Source organism: Rhinatrema bivittatum, chromosome 8 (assembly GCF_901001135.1).
Source record: "Rhinatrema bivittatum chromosome 8, aRhiBiv1.1, whole genome shotgun sequence".
In the NCBI taxonomy this organism is placed as follows: Eukaryota; Metazoa; Chordata; class Amphibia; order Gymnophiona; family Rhinatrematidae; genus Rhinatrema; species Rhinatrema bivittatum.
In genome coordinates, this window is record NC_042622.1 from 155034101 (window position 1) to 155055038 (window position 20938).

Here is a 20938-nt window from a genome sequence, read left to right on the forward strand (position 1 = left end):
TGTCGCCGCGTGAAGTTTACATTAACGCTCCTCCCCCCCCCGCGCTGTTATCAACTGAGAAGGGAATCCAGGGACAGAGGATGAACCTAAGTAAAAGTAGGACAGAGAGAGTGTGAGAGAAACTGAAACAGAGACTGTTTGTATTGTATAGTGGTTATTGGAAAAAGAACAAAAAAAAACAAGGAGGGGACAGCACTATAACTGCTCGCACAGAGCAGTAAAAAAATCTAGCACCAGCCCTGATATTGATACACGTAAGCATAACTCAATTGGTTTACTGGTGTATCTTTCAAAACATTTCAAATAGCCACATTCGAAATATAAATATATGTAATGTATTGTTTATGTAGGACCCACACTTTCAGAGGTTGTGTATCAACCAAACTCAAAAGGGTAGTAGGTCTCTCTTCTTTATTTTCAACATTTTTATATTTCAATCTTTTTCTGAATTTTCTTTAAAATATTTTAAACGATATCTTTCTGTATGCTGACGAACTTCAATATCAATCTTCATATGCAATTAGGTGAATACTCATAGAAGTACTACTAACAATAAATCAAACCCTATTCAGATGTCAATTTTTATTTGCAATTGGAAAAGTACTCATCTCTGTATATCTAGCAATAGTCCAGCCCCGACATGATCATGTTTCGAACTGACAGGTCCTGCTTCGGAGGAATTCGTTTTAGAGTCTTCACAGTGTTCCATCAGCTCGATATCCAACCCGCTATCTTTATATTTTTCTCCTGCGATCTGACTTCAGACTCGCTATTCAAACAACATGGCGGCAACGTGGAGCCTTTTATCCTTCTACTGGAAATGACTACATTTTGTACATAGTCTTCTATCAGGTCGTGACTTCCCAACATACAGTATCGCCAAACAATCTCACAAAATGATGACAGTAAAATTTAAAAATCCAACTGCTATATATTTGGAGCGGTTTTTTCAATAGGCATATTTGCTTTACATAACAAAAACTTCCTTCAAAGCAGGTACTGTAGCTGGCAAGCAAGAACCAAGCAGGTACTGTAGCAGGTAAGCAGGGACGGAGCGAGTACCAAGAAGGCAGCTCACTCCGGGGCACGAAGCAACAGGGATCTGATAGGTAAGCCCGTTGCAAGGAAAAGACTGAGTGTCCGCGGCCGGTTTATCAAGGCCGCAGCATCTGATGTCAGAAATTGGGCTGAGTCACCACTGGCGGGAAACGGCCTAGAAAAGCGCCCAAGCGGTGCGCACCTAGGAGCAGGGCGTCCATGGGAGGCTTCCCGGCGGCACGGCCCTCGCGGTGGCCGCGAACTAGGCCACCAGAAGCAGGAACGGGTCCAGGAACTCGGAGGTAAGGGTCTGGTCGCGGCGCTCGCGGCCAGAACCGTAACAAATACTGATACACATAAAGCACGAATAGCACAAACAACCACTTCATTGAAGCACCATGCAGGTGTAACACTAATACATGTAAAGAAGGAATACAGCACAGATAGCTGAAGAGGGAACTGGGTTGAATAGAGAGAGGTATAACTAGCAGGCAAAGGGAAGTGATGATGCCCTTGAACAGGTTCTTTGTGATGCCTCACCTTGACTACTGTGGCTAATCCTTTGTATGAAGGGAGGGAGTTCTCTGTCTATATGGGTCTCCTACTGTGTGTTTTTCTGGGAATCTGTGTGTCTCATGCTGTCTGCATGTCTGTGTCTGGCTCTGTAGCCTCCGTCAGTCTCTCTTGACACTGCCATCCTCTCTGTGTGCTGTAGGTGGTCCCTCTGTCTTTTAGTCTGCATGGTTGCGTCTGGCGTCTCTGTGGATGAGTCTCTGCTGTGGTTATTACAAGGCTCTAATGAGTGCATATATAATAATTACATTATAATTATCGCAGATTGCAACTCAGGATTTTTGCACATTTTACTTTGTTTCTGTCTCTAGCCAGGGATCTGGGAGGCTACTGTCAGCAGGCAGAAAAGGGTTAAACCAATTATTTCCGGCTTTAAAGGGGTGGAGTGTGATTGGCGCGTAAATTGTATTTCTCTAAACTCCGGGAAGATTCTTCAGTTTTTCTGGTGCCTCTGTGAAAAAAATCGCAAGAAAGCAAAAGGCTAGGGGAAATCCAGGTAATATATTGACAATGTCTGTCGGTTCGCTTAGAACAGCCTCTGGGGCTATTATCTGTCTTAAAAAAGTAATTGCAATTAATCTAGTGGGGACAGAAAGTGGGATTCTACTGCCAGTGGTGGCTTGCACATGGATAGATGTTTATTTTTAGTGATTGCAGGATATCCAGCGAAAATGTGGAGTTGCTGAATGCAAATGTAATGCAATTTATTAAAGCTTTTTTTTTTTTTTTTGCTTTTGCATATTTTAAAAGAACAAACAAATGCTAACTTTTCCGACAGGAACTATTTCAGGCCAAGGTTTCAAGCTTTACTTTGCAGATTTCTGGTTCCCTCTGAGAAAAGACAGATTTTCAGTTGTTATTTTAAAGCCTGTCTTTATTTTCAGGCAGAGACTTTCTGCAGTCTTATCTGTGTGTATAGATGTATAATATAGAAACGTGTGATTGTATCTCTCTCTATATATTCACATACACACGTTTGTATGTATAATATATAATATAGGAGCATATGTATACACCAACACGTGTTTATTCTGTTTGCAAAGGGAGTTAAATACTTTATTTTAGCTTTATAGATCCAGGCTGGGTAGGATTTGTATACACGATTTTTTTTTTTTATTTTGCAAAGGGAACTTTTTAATCTTAGAAAAAGAGGCTTCAATGCATAGTTCCAGGATCTGTAACAAGCGTGATATTTTTATGGCAGATCTTAGGGAGAGAATGAATGAAAAAATACAAAATAAATTTCCTTGTAAACATTTTTGGCGCTCTTGTTGTGTTCTTTAACTTCCTAGTACGCGATCAGAATTTATTCGGAACTCCTCGGCTAAAGCTGATTTGGCCTGAGACGCAGCAGTTTAAAAATGTGTTATAGTTTGCTAGAATTAAAACAAAGAAAAAAAACAAATTGGCGGGAGGTCATTTGTATTCTTTGAAGAAAATTCCGTTACTGAATTTTCCCGGTAACAATGGTCCGTTTGTGACGTCTTAGAGGCAGGCCACGCCCATGGGGAGGGGATTCCACCTAATTTGCTCACTTCTGCTGCTTTGATTTTTGTAAACGAGTTGCTTAAGGTAGGGAGGAGTTAACTATATGGCACGAAAAATAAGAATTCATCACCCCCACTCTTTAGATTTATGTAAATATATCTCATGCACATTCACTGCAGACAGCCGAGAAGGGTGATCTTGTAGGGGATACTACTTAGTGACACTGCTTAGGTTTATTTATTTATTTGTTTTTATATACTGATATTCGATTTTACATATCACATCGGTTTACATAGAACTGAGTTGTGCAGGAAACCTGAGCGTTTCCTTTTCTTAATTACAAGGAACAACAGATAAACGGTTGAACAAATAATCAGAGGTGAGGATGGTACATATTACAATAGAGCATCTATAACTGATGAACGGTTAAACAAATAATCAAGGCTTATATATTACATAATCAAAAAGTATGTATATTACATGTTATGTGGGTTTGCGGGGAACTAAGTGGAGCAGGAAAACTCAGGGGTTCTTATTGTTTATTGCAAAATAATATCTGTAACAGGGAGACAGTTGAACAGATAATTAATGGTGTGGATTTTGCAGGAAGATAATTATTGTTGATGAGCAGTTCAATAGGTAATGAGGGGGTGGAGCAAGGCGGTGGGTGTTAACTTAAGAGGTAACAGTGAGTTTTCCCTGATGTACAGGGGTTATGGTCGGATTTAGGTTGTGGTCATTTTATTGCTGCAAAGGCTTTGTGGAAGAGCCAGGTTTTAAGGTTTTTCTTGAAAGATTGGGTTGACGGATTTGTTCTTAGATCTGCTGGTAGTTTATTCCACAGGGTGGGGCCAGCAAGTGATACCGTTCGTTCCCTTACAGATAGCCTATGTGTCACTTTCGGGGACGGTGTTTATAGGAGTCTGGTGTTTGAGGAGCGAAGGTTCCTTTGGGGAGTATGGAGATGTAGGGGGTTTGTCAGCCAGTTGGATTTGTCGTTGTGGAGGATTTTATGCATGATGCTTAAGGTCTTGTATTGGATTCTCTGTGGAATGAGCAGCCAATGTAATGCTTTGAAGATGGGTGTGATGTGGTCCGATCTACTGCTATTTATGAGAGCTCTGGCATCAGCGTTTTGTAGTAGTTGGATAGGTTTGAGGGTAGATGCTGGGAGGCCCAGTAGTAAGGTGTTGCAGTAGTCGAGTTTAGAAAACAGAAGGGCTTGTAGGACTGTTCGAACATCTTGTGGGTACAGAAGTGGTTTGATTTTTCTTAGGATCTGGAGTTTGTGGAATCCGTCTCTTAACATTGTTGTTAATGTGTCTTTTGAAGTTTAGTTGGCTATCAAGAACGATGAGAGTGTTTGTTTTTTTAGTTGAGGCGTGGTGGGGTCGATGAAGGGAGGTGGGTTGGGTTTGTTGGATATGAATAGGATTTCTGTTTTGATTGAGAGTGAGGGATAGTTGAGAGAGTAGGTGTTTTATTGTAGTTAGATGGGAGTTCCATAGGTTTAGGGTGTGTTCAATCGAGTCTTTGATTGGGAGTAGAATTTGAACATCATCAGCATATACATAGTATAATAGCCCTATTTCGTTTAGGAGTTTGTATAGGGGGGGGGGGGTCATGTAAATGTTAAACAGTGTGGATGAGAGGGAAGAGCCTTGTGGAACATCGTGTGGAAGAGGAATCTGCTTGGATTCGGTGTCATTGAATTTGACTTTGTAGGACCTGTTGGATAGGTATGAGTTGAACCAGCTAAGAGTTGTGCCATTTAGGCCGATTTCTTTTAGTCTGAGAAGTAGAGTTTTGTGATTGACGCTGTCAAATGCCGCGGAGATGTCAAGGAGGATGAGTAAATAAGAGTAATCACAGTCCAGACATCTGTGGATTGTGTCTGAGAGGGAGAGTAGCAGGGTTTTGGTGCTGAGGGATGCTCTGAAGCCGTGCTGGGCTGGAAATAGTATATTGTGGACGTTCTGAGAGATGACGATTCACAATTTTTTCAAGGATCTTGGCTATGAAGGGGAGATTCGAGATTGGTCTGTGGTTTGTTGGATCTGATTTGTCAAGTTGTGGCTTATTGAGGATCGGCTTGATGGCGCATTTTAGATTATCTGGGAAAATGCCTTGATCGAGGGAGAGGTTGACTATGTTTGCTGTTGGTTTGGCTATGTGGTTAGGTATTTGCTTAAGGAATATTATAGGAATGGGATCAATGGGGTGTGCAGCAGGATTGATGTTTTGTATGATTGCCTCAATTTCAAAGTGTGCCTATTTGTTGTTGTTTGGGCTTGAGTCTGTAGTGGCTTCATCATTTATGTTGGGGTTCTTTGCGATTAGATTTAATATTTTGTTGTTGAATTGGGCTAGTTCGTCGCAGTTGTTTTTCTGATTGGCGTTTTTGGGTGAGTTTTGAACTGGTTGGATAAGGTTATTGACATATGCAAATAGGGTTCTGGGGTTAAATTGGTAATTATGTATTTTCATAGCGTAGAAGTCACATTTGGCTTTCTCAATGTTGTATATATATCAAGTATGGTCCTGAAACGGTCTTTCAGCTGGGGAGTGGGGTTTCATCTCCATTTCTTTTCGGCTTGTCTTAATAGGTGTTTGATTTTCTTCAGTTCAGGGGTGTACCATGGCGCTTTTTGTTTGGAGGATGGTTTGAGTTCTTTTTTTATGAGAGGGCATTTGATCTTAGCGATGTCTGTGTTGATACTGAGCCATGAGTCTACGGCGGAGTTTGTGTCAGTTAAGTTTAGGGCTTTGAGGGAGTCTGGAAATATTTCAATTAAGTCTTCGCTGGTGCATGGTTTATTGAAATTGATGATTTTATTGAGTTTATTTGGTTCCGGGATGTGGGTTTCAAGGTGTAGCTTGGTTTGTATTAGTTTGTGGTCTGACCAAGGAAGTGTGGTTGCTGTTGGTGGTGTGTTGTTTGGGATTTTTTTATTGGTGAAGATGAGGTCAAGGGTGTGTCCCGCTTTGTGGGTAGGAGTTTTTATTATTTGTTTGAAGCCGATTGCAGTCATGGAGTCAATGACGAGTTCAAAAAAGCAAACCGGAAACCGATCCAAGATAGCAGTAAGAACCAAAAAAAGAGGATCGGTGAACACCAGGAGTTCCTTTATTTCGCACAGAACATCATATAATGCCCGACTCAGGCCGAGTTTCGCTCTTTGAGCTGCTTCAGGGGCTGACAGGACAAAAATAAATGAAATCACATATAAAAACATTTAAATGTGAATACAAACATAGATAAAAATGCATACAACAAACAATGTTAATGAAATTATATAAATTATAAAAAATCAAAAACACAAACATAATTTACTATTAGATACTTTTGAATAACAACAGTATTCTAACATGGTCTGATAAATAGCACCGATCAATCACTTATTGATTAACAACTACTTAATAAATAAATGTAATTATATGCATAACCCCATATATAAATTAATCATGGACTACTATAAGATTTTAAAAATACCTATTTTGTACGATGTCAATGGTTTGTCTCTATAAAACAGTTCAGCCTCTTAAATAATGTTCAGACACTTACCTTCAAAATAAGCAGCAAGCAAAATTGTAACACATTGTAAAACATCTTGATACAATTAATTATATGGATACATAGTAACTTATAAAGGTGGCTGTAGCTAAGACAAAGCCCATAAATGAATACAAATCTCTTATGCCATTGTAAATGCACAGTCAGAGGTACGAACAGCACAGTCCACATCAGTGAAGATGTTATGTGATTTGAAGGGATGCAAGGTACATAAAGATGAGATTTCTACAATGTACTCTCGACCTAGCTTCATAGCTGCTAGTTAGAGAGTGCATCAAGGTAGGTCAAGAGTACAATATACAATGAAAACTTGGCTCTCCAAAAATGCATATGATCCAACATAAAATATCAATATGTAGAAAACTACATGTTAAAAACATTGATAATGCTAGAAGAGATAACGACAAGTATCGAGTGATGTAAAGTGTACTAAGACAACTCTCTGACTAATATATGATGACTATTAAAATGGAAATTATGTTTCACTTCCTACTAACCTAGCCCTCTGGTGAACGTCTTAGATGTCATGTTGACCTATAATATGAATGTCGCTTTTGTAAACCATTCTGATCTTCTTATGGAACGATGGTATATAAAATGCCTAAATAAAATAAATAGTGTACAGTGCTGTATGCATTGAATAGCGCTATAAAAATATGTATTATTATCAGATGGAAAACCTCAACATTAGATGGCATAATTACATAGTAACAGATTTTCAGAAGAGGGCTTCAGAAGAGGGCTCCATACCTGCTTTAAGATGCCTTAATGAGAAGCCTTATTAAGGCCTCTTAAACGGCTGAATATAAACTCTTACATTTCACTTTAGGAACCTTAGCCTGATATGTTTAAAGTTACTATTGCTATCGACATGACCAAAATTAAATTAAGGCGGCTTGGCTAGAGGACCAGTGCAGAGCACCTAAATTTGTTTCCCCATCCCTCACCCCACCCATTATTTAGGGGCCTTAAGTTAGGAACCATTTTTAAGGCACTTAAATTTAGGGGCCGAGTCCATAAAAATGTTTAAATTCAAAAGTGTAGACACCTAGCTCTTAAAGGTAGATGCCTATGTCTTTTGAATATTGAGCTCATAGTCAATAATGGCAGATAAAGACCAAAATGGTCTCTCCAGCCTGCCCTGTTATTCCATTGCATAATTGTGTGCACATATTCGTAGAATATGTGGATTCCCCCCCGAACAATACCCCTTCATAATCCACGTGGGTATTTGTTAATACCCGGATACATCCCCCATCATGATCCTTGTGGGTCCGATGTTGAATGGATGCAAAACCAAAACTTGTTTGGGGGATGACAATTGTACACACACACACGTGTTTCATTGAGCATGTGGAGCTCCAACACACCCTGAACATCTGAATGGGTGTTGCAACTGTCACTGCCTGACGGCTTCACTCCACCTACCTTTCTTTTTCTGCGACTCCTCCTGCACCCTGTGGACGTCTGGCTGCCGCAGCGTCTGCCCGCCATCCTCTCCGGTGTCCCCGGACCGGCTTGGGCACTGCCTCCCGCCATGCTCCTCGTGTACCTTAGGGCGCGCATGCCACGCGGCCCTCATTCTTATTTTTTTTTGGATCCAGCTGTTTTCTCCTGCTCCTTTGTAAACTCCATGCGCATTTATTGGACATGTGGTAGCACGCAAAAAGGGGTTGAATTGGCACAAGTTTGCAACTTTGTCCTTTCAGCTCAATCAGAACCAAGGCTGGGAGCGGGCACCATAAGACTTCATTCTCAGCTACACGGGGATTTTTCCCCCCTTATTTTATATCTTCTCAGGGCTGGTTCTTCCATGACATGTACTCTGCTTAGCGAGATTCATTATAAGCAGTTTATAAATATTTTAAATAAAGATAAATACATTATGCTATTTATTTTATTTATTTATGTGTTTTTATATACCGTTGTTTGGAACTGGCCTTCACAGCGGTTTACAGGTGAAACAAACAATACATATAACGTTTTAACATGTGCAATGAACGAACATAAAGATGATTACAATTTGTGATCAATACAGTGGTTTACAGTATGATGCAATGGGAGTTTACAGAGTGTGGAAGTGGTGATGCATATAGGGAAAAATAACCCATGCTATAATTACACAATGTTGGGTTCCATATTAGGTGCTACAACCCAAGAAAGAGATCTAGGTGTCATAGTGGATAACACATTGAAATCGTCAGTTCAGTGTGCTGCAGCAGTCAAAAAAGCAAACAGAATGTTGGGAATTATTAGAAAGGGAATGGTGAATAAAACAGAAAATGTCATAATGCCTCTGTATCGCTCCATGGTGAGACCGCACCTTGAATACTGTGTACAATTCTGGTCGCCGCATCTCAAAAAAGATATAATTGCGATGGAGAAGGTACAGAGAAGGGCTACCAAAATGATAAGGGGAATGGAACAGCTCCCCTATGAGGAAAGACTAAAGAGGTTAGGACTTTTCAGCTTGGAGAAGAGACGACTGAGGGGGGATATGATAGAGGTGTTTAAAATCATGAGAGGTCTAGAACGGGTAGATGTGAATCGGTTATTTACTCTTTCGGATAATAGAAAGACAAGGGGGCACTCCATGAAGTTAGCATGGGGCACATTTAAAACTAATCGGAGAAAGTTCTTTTTTACTCAACGCACAATTAAACTCTGGAATTTGTTGCCAGAGGATGTGGTTAGTGCAGTTAGTATAGCTGTGTTTAAAAAAGGATTGGATAAGTTCTTGGAGGAGAAGTCCATTACCTGCTATTAAGTTCACTTAGGGAATAGCCACTGCTATTAATTGTATCAGTAGCATGGAATAGACTTAGTTTTTGGGTACTTGCCAGGTTCTTATGGCCTGGATTGGCCTCTGTTGGAAACAGGATGCTGGGCTTGATGGACCCTTGGTCTGACCCAGTATGGCATTTTCTTATGTTCTTATGTCGTAAGAGCAATAACAGATAGCGGATAACTAAGGAGTCACCTAAGGTGCTAAAATTTGGGGGACAGAGATTGGCCAAAACCCCCTAGAAACCCCCAGGTGCCACCGAGCCACTTTTAAGGTGCAGAGCTGCAAGAGCTGTGGTAGAGACAGACAGGAAATTGGATGGGTGAGGAAGAGTAGAGAGAGGATGCCGGGCAGGCGAGGACGGGATGGAGCGAGAGAGGAAATTCTAAACAGTTGAGAGTAGTGTGGAGAGACAGGATTTTGGGCAGATAGGGGGCAGAGAGAGGAGATGCTTAGCACTGCAAAAAGGGGATTAAAGAAATTGCGGTGATGCTGGTGTGCTGAACATAGAGTGAAGAGGGAAAAAGAGGATGGTGGGGGGAGAAGAAAAAAGGAAAGATGATGGAAAGGGGGACAGACAGAAGGAGGATGCTGGGCACTGTGGACAGGGGATGCAGGACTTGGCAGAGGGTGAAAGGTGGATGCTGTGCCAGAGATGCCACCAATAGATGTGTAAAGCTGAAGGCACAAGACTGAAGGTTCACTTAGGGTGCCTAATTCCCTTGCACCGGCCCTCTATCCTCCATGCTTACCCCTCTCCCCCCTTCACAACATATCTAGTGTAACCCCTGTGCAGGACAGATCCTTTTGCTTGCATCCAGGGGCACATAGAAAAGAGATGGACCCTTTCTGTACAATCCTCTTCCACTGCCTCTCAGGCTCTCCCTTGCCCCACCAGATAGCTTTACTCTCTGAGTCCCAGGATTCCAGTGTGGGGATGAACAATAGTTCTTATACCGAGCTCCTTTTTGGCAACAAGCCCTTTCTGTCCCTGGTATACAGCACTGATAATCATCACAGTCAATGCATGCAATAAACCCGCAGGAGAAGAAGGGCAGATTCCAATTCCTTTTACTGATGGTTGATTAGATGACTTGATAATACTGACAGCTCCAGCTCGGATCTTCAATTAAAGTCAATAAATTATAAGACGGCAGATAGATTAATAAACCCGTGTCTCTTAGCAAAGTCTCTCCATTCTTCTGGAAGGACGTTTAATTTTAATGAATGCCTTCTGTTTCCCATTTACTCCAAACACGTCAGATTTATCAGACTGATCTTAATTCAGTCCTCCTTTAAATATCCCAGTTTATTGTGCCAGCTCTTCCCACTGAAGGTGGTCAGAATACGGTCCCAATAGTTTATCAGCACTTAGTCCCAGATTTTATATTCTTCCTAGGTCCTCTTGAATCACTATAACTCCTCAGGCAGCGCCTGGTGGGCCCCTCAATCTCCCCTATGCAATATTTCACACTGCAGCAACAACTCAGACAAACCGCTCCACTCTTCCGTTTCTTTCAGAATAAAAAAACTCGGAGTCCTGGGCACCAAGGGCCATCGGCTCCGAGTGGAACAAAAGCAGTCTTTCGAACCCAAAAAGGGGAAAATTCGGAACAAGGCAGGAAGGATGGAGAAAGCTTCCTTGCTTCCAAACAGATAGGACAGTGCAAAAAGCAGTTCATTCAAAAATATAACTCTTCTGTATCAGGTCACTGTCAGCTCTATCCTCGGAAGGAGAAATGGTGCATTACAGGTCTTTCTTACCACAAATCCAGCCTTGACTACAGGGGTGCCCCAATCCACTGTAACCCGGGGGATCGGATCTCACAAAACTGGCTTAAAAGAGTCCAAAGCAAGCTTAAAGGCTGAATAGACAGGTCAACGGATGGCTGACCCCTACATGTGAAAACTTCCTTCCCCCTTTCCCCTAAATTTGGAAAAAATGTAAGACAGGAGGCAGAGAGCTCCTGCTTCAACAACATCCAAATTAAAATCCACAACCTGTTTCAACCAAAGCTAAACTGAAATCCACAATGATAGATGGTGCTTTGGGATGATAAACAGCCAGGTGACACCATCTGCTGTTCCCAAACCTCTCTCAATAATTTCTACACAGAACCTCCCCAATCAGTTGGTACCCTCCTTTTAGTTAGGAAAACCAAAGCTTCCCTGCACTAGTCTGGTCATTACAGTCAGGAGCGGCTCAAGGTAATCTGCTGCCCGAGGAGAGAGATGAGACGATGCCTCTTTCCCCCTCCCCCCATGCAATGCACAGGTCAAATTGGTAAGAGAGCAAAGGTGTGGGGAGAGGGGGGGGGGTCTCCTTGGAGTCTGGCATTTTTTGTGATTTTAAATGCTGGGGAGGCAGGGTCACAATTCCCAGAAGAGTGGCAGACAGTGTCAATGATATAATTTCTAAGAAGCTGGCAATCCTGTCACACTCCCAGGAACCCTACCCCCTGCCTCCTACCATCCCCAGAAGATGGGTGAATAGTGAGCGTCTGTGCATGGTGCACTCTCTCAGGGCTGGTGCACGGGAATTAGGCGCCCTAAGCAAACTTTACAGCTTTGTTCCCCTGTCTCCAGCCCTTCCCACACACAATTAACAATTATGCATTAATAATAACAGAGTTTACATGAAAAAGAACATTCAAAGTCAATCTTATGAGATTAAAGCATCACTTTCAACATTTATATTATATTTATATGCCCTGCCAAGTTGCCAACAAACCATATGGTATTAGGCCTACGTATTTTAACAAGTGATGGGTGTGGGCTTGGCCCTCAGAAAACCATGAATAAACTGAGCTACAATTAAAATATAGTAAACCTCCCATACCAAGAGAGCACTAAATACCATTATTCAAACAGTAACAACCTACCTATGAAAGGCAACCCTGCAAATATTACATCAGACCCTAAAACACCAGTACACCTATTGCTGGCCCCACTCGTTGGAATGCCCTACCTACAAATCTCCGCCTTGAGCCCTGCCCCTTCAAATTCAAGAAAATGCTAAAGACCTGGCTTTTCCACCAGGCATATCCAGACTAGATCCACGTATTTCATCATGTCACCTCATCACCTTACCATTAACTTCATGCACTCTAAGTTATTATGTTTAAGTTATTACGTTAACATGTTACTTCTCAGTTCTCCTTCTCAGGCTCCCCACTATAGCCTACTCTATCTGCAGCACCGTTGTTGCACCATGTTGCATTTTGCTGTCCCCTCCCCGTTCATTGTATTTTCCATCTATTGTTTAATGTAAACCGATATGATGTGTCCCACTAATGTCGGTATAGAAAAACTGTTAAATAAATAAATAAAATAAATTACTGAGAAATGAACACGTCAAGCTGATATAGATCCTTTCACAGAAACTACAAGCTAGATGAATACCTGATCTTGGTCACCCATGCAGAACACAGACAGACCCTCACTAAACACATAATAAAGAGCCATAAAATATAAATAGAACATGCAAACAAAAACTGAACTGGAAACCGCATCAAGCCAGACTCTGCAGTGCAACAATGGAAAAACTGAAATATTACTATTCCTCATAAAACATCATATAAAATCAAGAGATATAAAACATCAATCATAACAGTAAAACCATACTAACAAAAAGCATAAATAAATATTTTTTTTAAATTCCCAAACACCAATAAAATATTTTAAAATAGCAGACAAATCAAACACCTAATAAAACGAGTAAAGATAAAAAAATATTCCCCATTCTCCACATCTTGGAATTTTCGGTTTCTGTTCACCCCAAGATTGTTGTGGATTTGTAAGAGAGGGTGTGGGGATGCACAAACTCATATTCACGCACTCTCTAACATGTACACACACACATGCTCCCTCCCTCTCAGTCACGCTAACACATTCCCCCTCTCTCTCTTATTCACACACATGCGCGCGTGCACACACCCTCACTCATGTCAAGGACTCTACCCAGCTTTCCTTTCCTCCACCACTGGCTGGATGGGGTCCAGCAGACGCTCCACCAGGGCCTCTCTCTCGCCTTTATTTCTTCAGCTGTTGGCCTTTGCCTCGGCTTCAATGGTGGAAAACCCATTGGCACATCGATAAACCCGCCATTCTCTTTCTCCCAGTGGAGGAGGGAACCCCACCAGCCCACGGACAAACTCCTAATCCCCACCTCCTGGGAGGTGGGGATTAGGAACTCCACAGGTTCTTCATCTCGCGTCGCTGCACAGGACTTTTAATTATTTTAGGCTGGGAAATGAAGTGGTCACTGAAAGGGTTGTTTTGGGAGGACACTTTCTGCCACTCCAAAATTTTGCCGCCTGAGGCGACTGCCTCACCCTGCCTCATGGTAGAACTGCCCCTGATTACACTGATGGTCTTGGGCCAGGGCTATGCACTAAGGCTCCTTCTGAAACCCTGCAGTCATGGGCCTTGAATCCAACCACCACGTGTTGCCCTTTAGTACTGATCATGGCTCCCTTTACTGCCACCCCTAGAGGCTGTCAGCTCTGCCTCTGCAGCATCTCCAGTTGACTGGGGTAAGAAAGACCCAATTTGGGAATTGAACTGGGAACCTTTTGTATGGCACTGACTCACCAGATTGGCCCATGCCAGCTGTTTTATTACAGTGTGTTGATAGCACACAATCACAGTGAGGAAGGGAGTTTTCTCTACCTCATAAGAGCTTCCTCGGACTAGGTAAAGGCTGGATAAGGGGATTGGTGGTTCTTCGGGATGCTGGTTCTTCGGGGAAATGTCAGTGTTGGAGTTTTGTCTTCAGCAGGCAGACTTGGTTTAGGCGGTGAGTGCTGGGGATGCATCTAAAAAAACACCTTACTACTAATTCAAATTTTATATATATCCACATACAGGAAAATATGTAGCTACACATTAAGAATTTTAGAATGTATCTCGTTCTTTCTTTTTTTCCTTGGCGATCTCCTGCTTTCTATTTTATATCTCCCTGTACAATCCACCTGCAATTTGAGATGACAATCCTTTAGTCAAAACACGTGGTCTACGACTCTCACCAGATCCCCGTGCCAAGGTGCTCCTGAGCCAGCCGGTAGGTGTCGCTGTTATGCGATGAGTGGGACTCCCTCCAGGAAGGGGGAGAGCTGCGATCGCTACTTTGGTAGCTTTCCTTCAACCCCTGCAATCAAACTACAAATCCCATAGATACTGAGGAAGAGGAGTTGACACCGGGATTGGCTCAGGTCTGGGCCTCAGAACACGACGATCTATCAGATGCCATGCAGTAATAACAATAAAATATAAATGTATTAATCAGAAAACGCATACAAAATTGCAGCAGGTACAAACTGTGGGAAGGAAGTCTGTGCATCACGTGAGCTGCTGCAGAAGGAGGGGGTGGGAGTGGGGGATGTCCCCAATTGCATCCTATTCCTCTTCTGCACAGAGCCACCAGCAGCACGGCGCGTTCCCACACATTAAGTCTTGTACTCTCCCTCGCCAACAGGATAGATAGGCTGAGGGGCCAACGCCAGGGAAGAAGGAGTTGAATCGGCACTGAGATCCAGAAGCCAAGTCCAAGGTCAGTCTCCTGTCCTCCCGATTCTTTCTGATGCCCTTCAAACCACATTAATCCTGCCTTCCTTTTTTGTCCTCCATCCATTCCCTAGAATCCCCGTGGGAATCGGGGGAGGGGAAGCTTTTGAATCTGATAACCCAGTCCTTCTCTCCGGATCCAGCCCTGATTCTTTTTCTGTTTTGGGAATGGAGAAGTAGTTCCGATTTCCCTAAGAAAAAGGGGCCTTGACATCTGCATCCAAATGCAGTGGAGCTAAACCAGGACTGGATCAGCCTCTGTCTTAACTCGGCGGAGTGGCAGCTCACGTTATTTCCTTGTCGTGGGGGGGCGGGCTGTCTTTTAAGGGTCCAGGACAGGTTTTATAAAGCGAGGAGAAGAAGGCGTTTTAACCCTAGAAGTTATACTTCGCAGGTCTGTTCCGTTAGAGATGCTTGTGCCCCTCTGGCCCTTTATACAGCGGAGTTCCTGCCTGCGTCTCTCTCCACGTGTTTAATTCCTCACGTGGGGGAGCGTCGGCCCAGGCTTAAAGGCTGCAGGCAAAATGACATGGCTTCTGTCTCTGCTTTTTTTTTTTTTTGCTTCTCTCCCAATAGCTTTTCATTGTTTTTAAAGTGTCCGAGTAAGCTTTTGCTGCTAGGGTTGCCACCTTACTCTGGGTCAACGCAAGAAGCTGATCCAGTGCAGGTTTTGCTCCAGTGCATGCTGGAAATGTAGTCCTGCCCCAGTTCCTTTTGTTTTTTTTAGGGACGATAGGTTGCGTGGTTCTAGAAAATGTTAATCGTTTTTGTTTAAACATAAAATTTCTGTTCCATTTCAACTGAAATATTCTCTTATTTGGCTTGTTCTATAGGGGAGGCGGTGCTTATCATCCCTGTGTATTACAAGCAACCTCCCCACCCCCATATTAATTTTATAGCTCTTTCTCTCATTGCCCACCACCAGCTCATTCAGGGTAAATTTTGGGGTAGATAAGGTTAACAGAGCACACATTTCTTTCTTTCTCTCTCTCTCACTTTCTTTTGAGTTTAACAATCCTAGAGCTCTGGGAGAAGGGCTTCCTCCACTGCTGCAGAACCCAATCTGCCCTTGCAAGCAAGTCCCAGCATGCTTTATATTTTTTAGGTGAAGTTTCTGGGGTTTTCCCTTCACCTTCTCAGTGCACTGATCCCTCTCTTTTATTAGGTTTCGGGAGCATAATACATTTTTTACTTAGAGTAATTTTCTGTAATTTAATACTGTTTTAAAGGGGCCACTCACCCCCTCTTTAGTTTAAAGGAAAGCATGAGTCGGAGCAGTGGGGAACAGAAATACCGCCGGGTAGACCCCAGCAGGACTGGAGGAAAGGGATAGGTAGAAGAAGGGTATCGGCCAAAGTTTCGCAGCCAAGCTGGATATTACCCAGTTCCTTTGCTGGTGCTTCGAGAGCTGTGGCCACAGCCTTCTCCCTGGCTCTTATTGTGGCTGCAGTCCCTGACAGCTGCAGCTCCGTTCTCAGCAGCGGCGCCCCTCCCGTGCCCCCACTGCTGCTGGGCATGCTGATTCTGCCCCAGTACAAGCTAAACTGGAGGCAGAGATCTCAGTAGCTTGCACTATGTTGCCTGCCTGTCTCTGTGCCTGCATCTTCTACCTCCTCTGAAGGAGTTCACCCTCCACCTTGCCAGCCAGAGCGTCCCCTGATACCTAAAGCAGCAGCTAGGCAAAAGCCCCTGATCCACACAAGAAGTGCCACACTGGGTCAGGTCATGGTCCTTTGGGCCTGGCGTCCTGACTCCCACCAGTTGCCCATCACAAAAAAGTAGATCGGGTTTCTTGTTGCTCACTCCCAGTAACAAGTACTGGGTTTCCCAGAGTCGCCTAGTTCAGGGGTTCCCAACCTTTTAGAGAATACAGACCCTTTTTCAGTTTCAAAAAGTTTCATTGACCCCCCCACACTTCTCTTTAATTTTTTGCATGCCAAAGCAAAAGAAGCAATGAGATGCACTGCAGAATAATAAACTGAATGTATAGGGATGGCAAGTTCCAAGGCTGTTTACAAATTGCCCTCTTAATCGAAGGTCGAGGCCGCGCCACCTTCCACTCCAGCTGCAATGGGGAAAAGGAAGCGAGTTCAAAAAATGCTGCAGGTTGGAAACCTGGTGTGACCTGGCAGGAGATCGGCACCAGTACCTGCAGAGCTGCAGTCTAATTTTCTGGATGTTTCCTTTTGAAAACCTGCTTTGAATCACGTGCAGGGTGTGCCCGAGGATGTAAAAATTAAATCCCTGCATGTACTTGCCCTGCTCCTTTTTCCCAAACAGGTGAATAGCAACTTTCAGAATGGCCTTTTTACATGGATAAACAGTGTTAACCACATAAAAAGTTGGAAGTTTACCCTCCTTGAAAACTGACCTCCTGTTAGCCTGCTTTTCTGTTACACTTTTTTTTTGTAATGATTCTTACAAACACATACTGAAAATGTCACAAAATAATTTAGATTTTAGAAAAAAACCAAAATACTAGCTTGTTTTTCAAAGGGAAGAAGGCTCCGTGCATGTCTGTGTCCCCCTAAACTGCTTCCAGCCTGATTCCTGGGGGTCCTCTCCTCTGATAGGCTGCCATCCACTCTCACTCCCTTAACCAGGTCAGTCATGGATTCCTGTCTCCCTCTTTATCCTCCATTTCTTCATTCCTCTCTCATTCCTTCTTTCCTCCGTCTTTCCCCTCATACTAGCAACCTCAGTCCCGATTCTTCACATTTCTGGTACAGCTCTCCTCTCTGTCAGGCTCTGGGCAGAGCACGTGGCAGTAGTGGGAAGTGTTTCTCACCTATGTGATAACCCTCCTTTCCTTACAGCTGCCTTCGGCCCCTCCACATCCTCACAAAGTGCAGCAGTGGGGTCTACAATCGGTCCCTCTCTTCCCCCACCTCCACATGTTTAGCAGAAGTGCGATTTGAGGCTTCCTATGGATGTGAATGGCTCCTCTCTGTCCTTCCTTCTCCCGGTCTGCAGCATTGTGGGCTGAAGTTTTCGGGTTATAGTAGGCCCCACTCTCACTCCCCTGGCCTGTGGCAGCAGCTCGGCAAATCAAAGGTAGGAACAGCCTACCCTCAGCTAAATTTTCTTATATCCCGACCCCCTTGGGATGGTGGCCACAGACCCCAGGCTGGGAACCAGTGACCTAGTTAATAACTGAATCCTGCGGTGTTAACTGCTGTGACCACATCCTCTGGGAACAAATTCCACAGTTTATACTTTATTTTTGAAGTTGTGAAACACACAAAAAAAAATTGTACAGTCATTGGAACACCATTAAGCAGTATAATGAATTCTAGTCACACAAACTAAGCATAAATACAGCATAGGAGTGTCTCACAACTTAAATTTTATCTAATCCACAAAAAGACACGCCGACGCGTTGACAACACTTAACACAAGACAACTCTTCATTCATCTGCCCCAAATAAACCATAAGTTCTAGAAGATTAACACCACTGACTGGTAACACCCAATGGTTTCAAGTGATCCTTTAAAGAAGTGAGGAGAAGAGCCCAGAAGGTCACCCAGCCTCGTTGGTAATCTTGGGATAACGGCTACTGCATAAATAAAGCATCAAGAAGCATCCAGTGTGACAAAAGCTGGAACCAAGTGAAACAGGAGGAGGTTCTGACTGGATCCAGAATTTCAAAATACAAAAGGGCATCAGTAATGTCACATACATTTCATAAAACCCTTTGATAGAGGTAGGGAAAATATTGGAGAACCAAAAGCAGATGTTAGCCATCAAAAGCTGGCTGCACGCAAATAGTCAAAATGTCCTCCCAAAAAGGAAAAAAATCTTATGACATAAAAGAAACTTATATATAAGGAATCCCTTATCAGTCCTGTACTTAATACAAAGTTCTGATACAGTGATACCAAATTTACAAGCGTTAACATTGTCAATATAGCCATGATGTAATCTCCTAAAAAGCATTTCTTATTAAAAGACATTTGACTAATAAAAAAAACATTTGACTAAAAAAACCCAAACATTTCTTGAATCTTGGCAGCCAGAGAAATTGTGTTACAACGATCAAAACAATGCCCCACATCGAGGCATAACTTCTATATCAATAGAACGAGACCAATAATTTGCTAAGTCAGATAATACTTCCAGCTTAATTTACACCACCAGGATAACTTACTCAATTTTTCCCCATAGATCGCAAATTTGCTCACGAGTTTATAAACCTCTATCATGTTTCCCCTCCATGCCCTGTCCTATTTAGCCTTTGTTTGGTTCTTCTCTACCTTTTTTTAATTCTGCAATGAGATGGAGTGACCAGAGCTACGCACAATACTCAAGATGCAGTTGCACCTTGCACCTGTACCGAAGCATTAAAATGTTGTTGGTTTGAGTCGCTGTTTCTTGCCAAATAATTCCAAGTATTCTGTTTCCTCTGTTGAATGTTGCCACACTCAGAACTTAGGATTTCAATGAACTGTCCACAATGACTCCAAGATTTTTTTCCTGGGTGGTTGCTCCTAATATGGAACCCAGCATTGTGTTTTTAAAATTGGGATTATTTTTCCCTGTGGGCATTACTTTGCACTTATTTATTTAGAAAATATTTGTTGATCGTCATTCCAAAGGTCATGGCAATTTACAGATAAAAGAAAACCAAAATCAAATCAAAATACAGTGGTTTAAAATAACATAAATCACATCACAATAGGAGTAATTTTAAAATATAATAATCAATATCATTATCTCTTAAAACAAAATCTAAAATAATTCATAAAGATAAAAGTAAAAAAATAAAACAACAAACGGACTAATAAACCACATACTTCTGAGTCCTGCTGGTGTGCTTTGGCTGCTGCTTTTATCAAATACATGTTGACATAAATACATGTTAAAAAAAACTTAAGTTTTTAAAAACTTGGTTATCTGTTACTGTACATAAGTATTCTGGCAGTTTGTTCCACAAAATTGGACCCGCGAACAATATTGCGCGATCTCTCACCTCACCTAAGCGTGCTTGTGCCCTGCTTAGAAGTACCATAAAACCCTTATTGCATGAGCTTAGAGAACGCCGAGGAGTATGAACGTGGAAAGCCGCACCTATCCACAGACAGCTGGCAGGACTAGGCTGGTTGGAGACTGGTCTGGAGCTTCACCTATACCAGCCTTTTTCCTCTTGGTTTCTGGGAGCCAGCAGGATTAGTTGTGAGTCTCGTGAAAGTTGGTAATAACATAAGTCCTGGTCGTGGCTAGAGTCAGAGGCAGACAGCAGATGAGAATGGTCGAAGTCCAGGCTGAAGTCAGAGGCAGGCAGCAGGCAAGAGTAGTTGGGGATCAGGCTGAGCTCAATGGCTGGTGGCTGGCAAGGATGGTCTGAGTTCAAGCTTTGGTCAGATCAGGTAGTCAGGAAGATACTGGGTGGACAAAGACAGCAAGGCAAGGAGACCAAGGTAGGCTGAAACTGGAACACAGGATGCAGGCGACCCGTTGCTGAGGCAATGTGCGAGTGTCTGGACAGGTTCGTTATAGGTAGGTGACGTCATCCATGGGCTCGGTGGGCATTTTGCCACTGTGGGCCCTTTAAGTTCAGCCAAGTCCGGCGTGCATGCACCTAGGGCCGAGTTGGGAGGCAAGAAGAGCAGTGGCATCCTGCTGCATGGCCAGTGGGGGAGCCTGGGTGAGTGTGCTGTCTCATAGGGACATCCTGCTGCATGGCCAGTGGGGGAGCCTGGGTGAGTGTGCCGTCTCATAGGGGCATCCTGCGAGCCGGTAAACATGACATCCCCATTAAGCCATGTTTAGCGATATGACCAGTAAACCAACTTGTAATTTATTCCACTACCTTGGGACCCACTCTCAGGCTTTTCGTTTTATTCCTGTGTGGGATAGTGTTAAAAGCTTTGCTGAAATCCACATAAATCACATCAAGTTCTCGCCCTTTATCTAA

General features: G+C 43.0%; 1 protein-coding gene across 2 annotated transcripts in view; it reads left to right on the forward strand.

Moving 5' to 3' along the window:
- The first annotated feature begins 2038 nt into the window (after positions 1–2038).
- SLC29A2 (solute carrier family 29 member 2) overlaps positions 2039–20938 on the forward strand; it is a 71015-nt gene continuing 52115 nt past the window's right edge. Inside the window, exon 1 of one of the 2 annotated variants that reach the window (XM_029612877.1) lies at positions 2039–2107. The gene's annotated coding sequence lies outside the window, so the exon portion shown is untranslated. Of the gene's footprint in view, positions 2108–14792; positions 15010–20938 lie in introns of those variants that run through there. The other variant, XM_029612876.1, reaches the window with a different exon arrangement.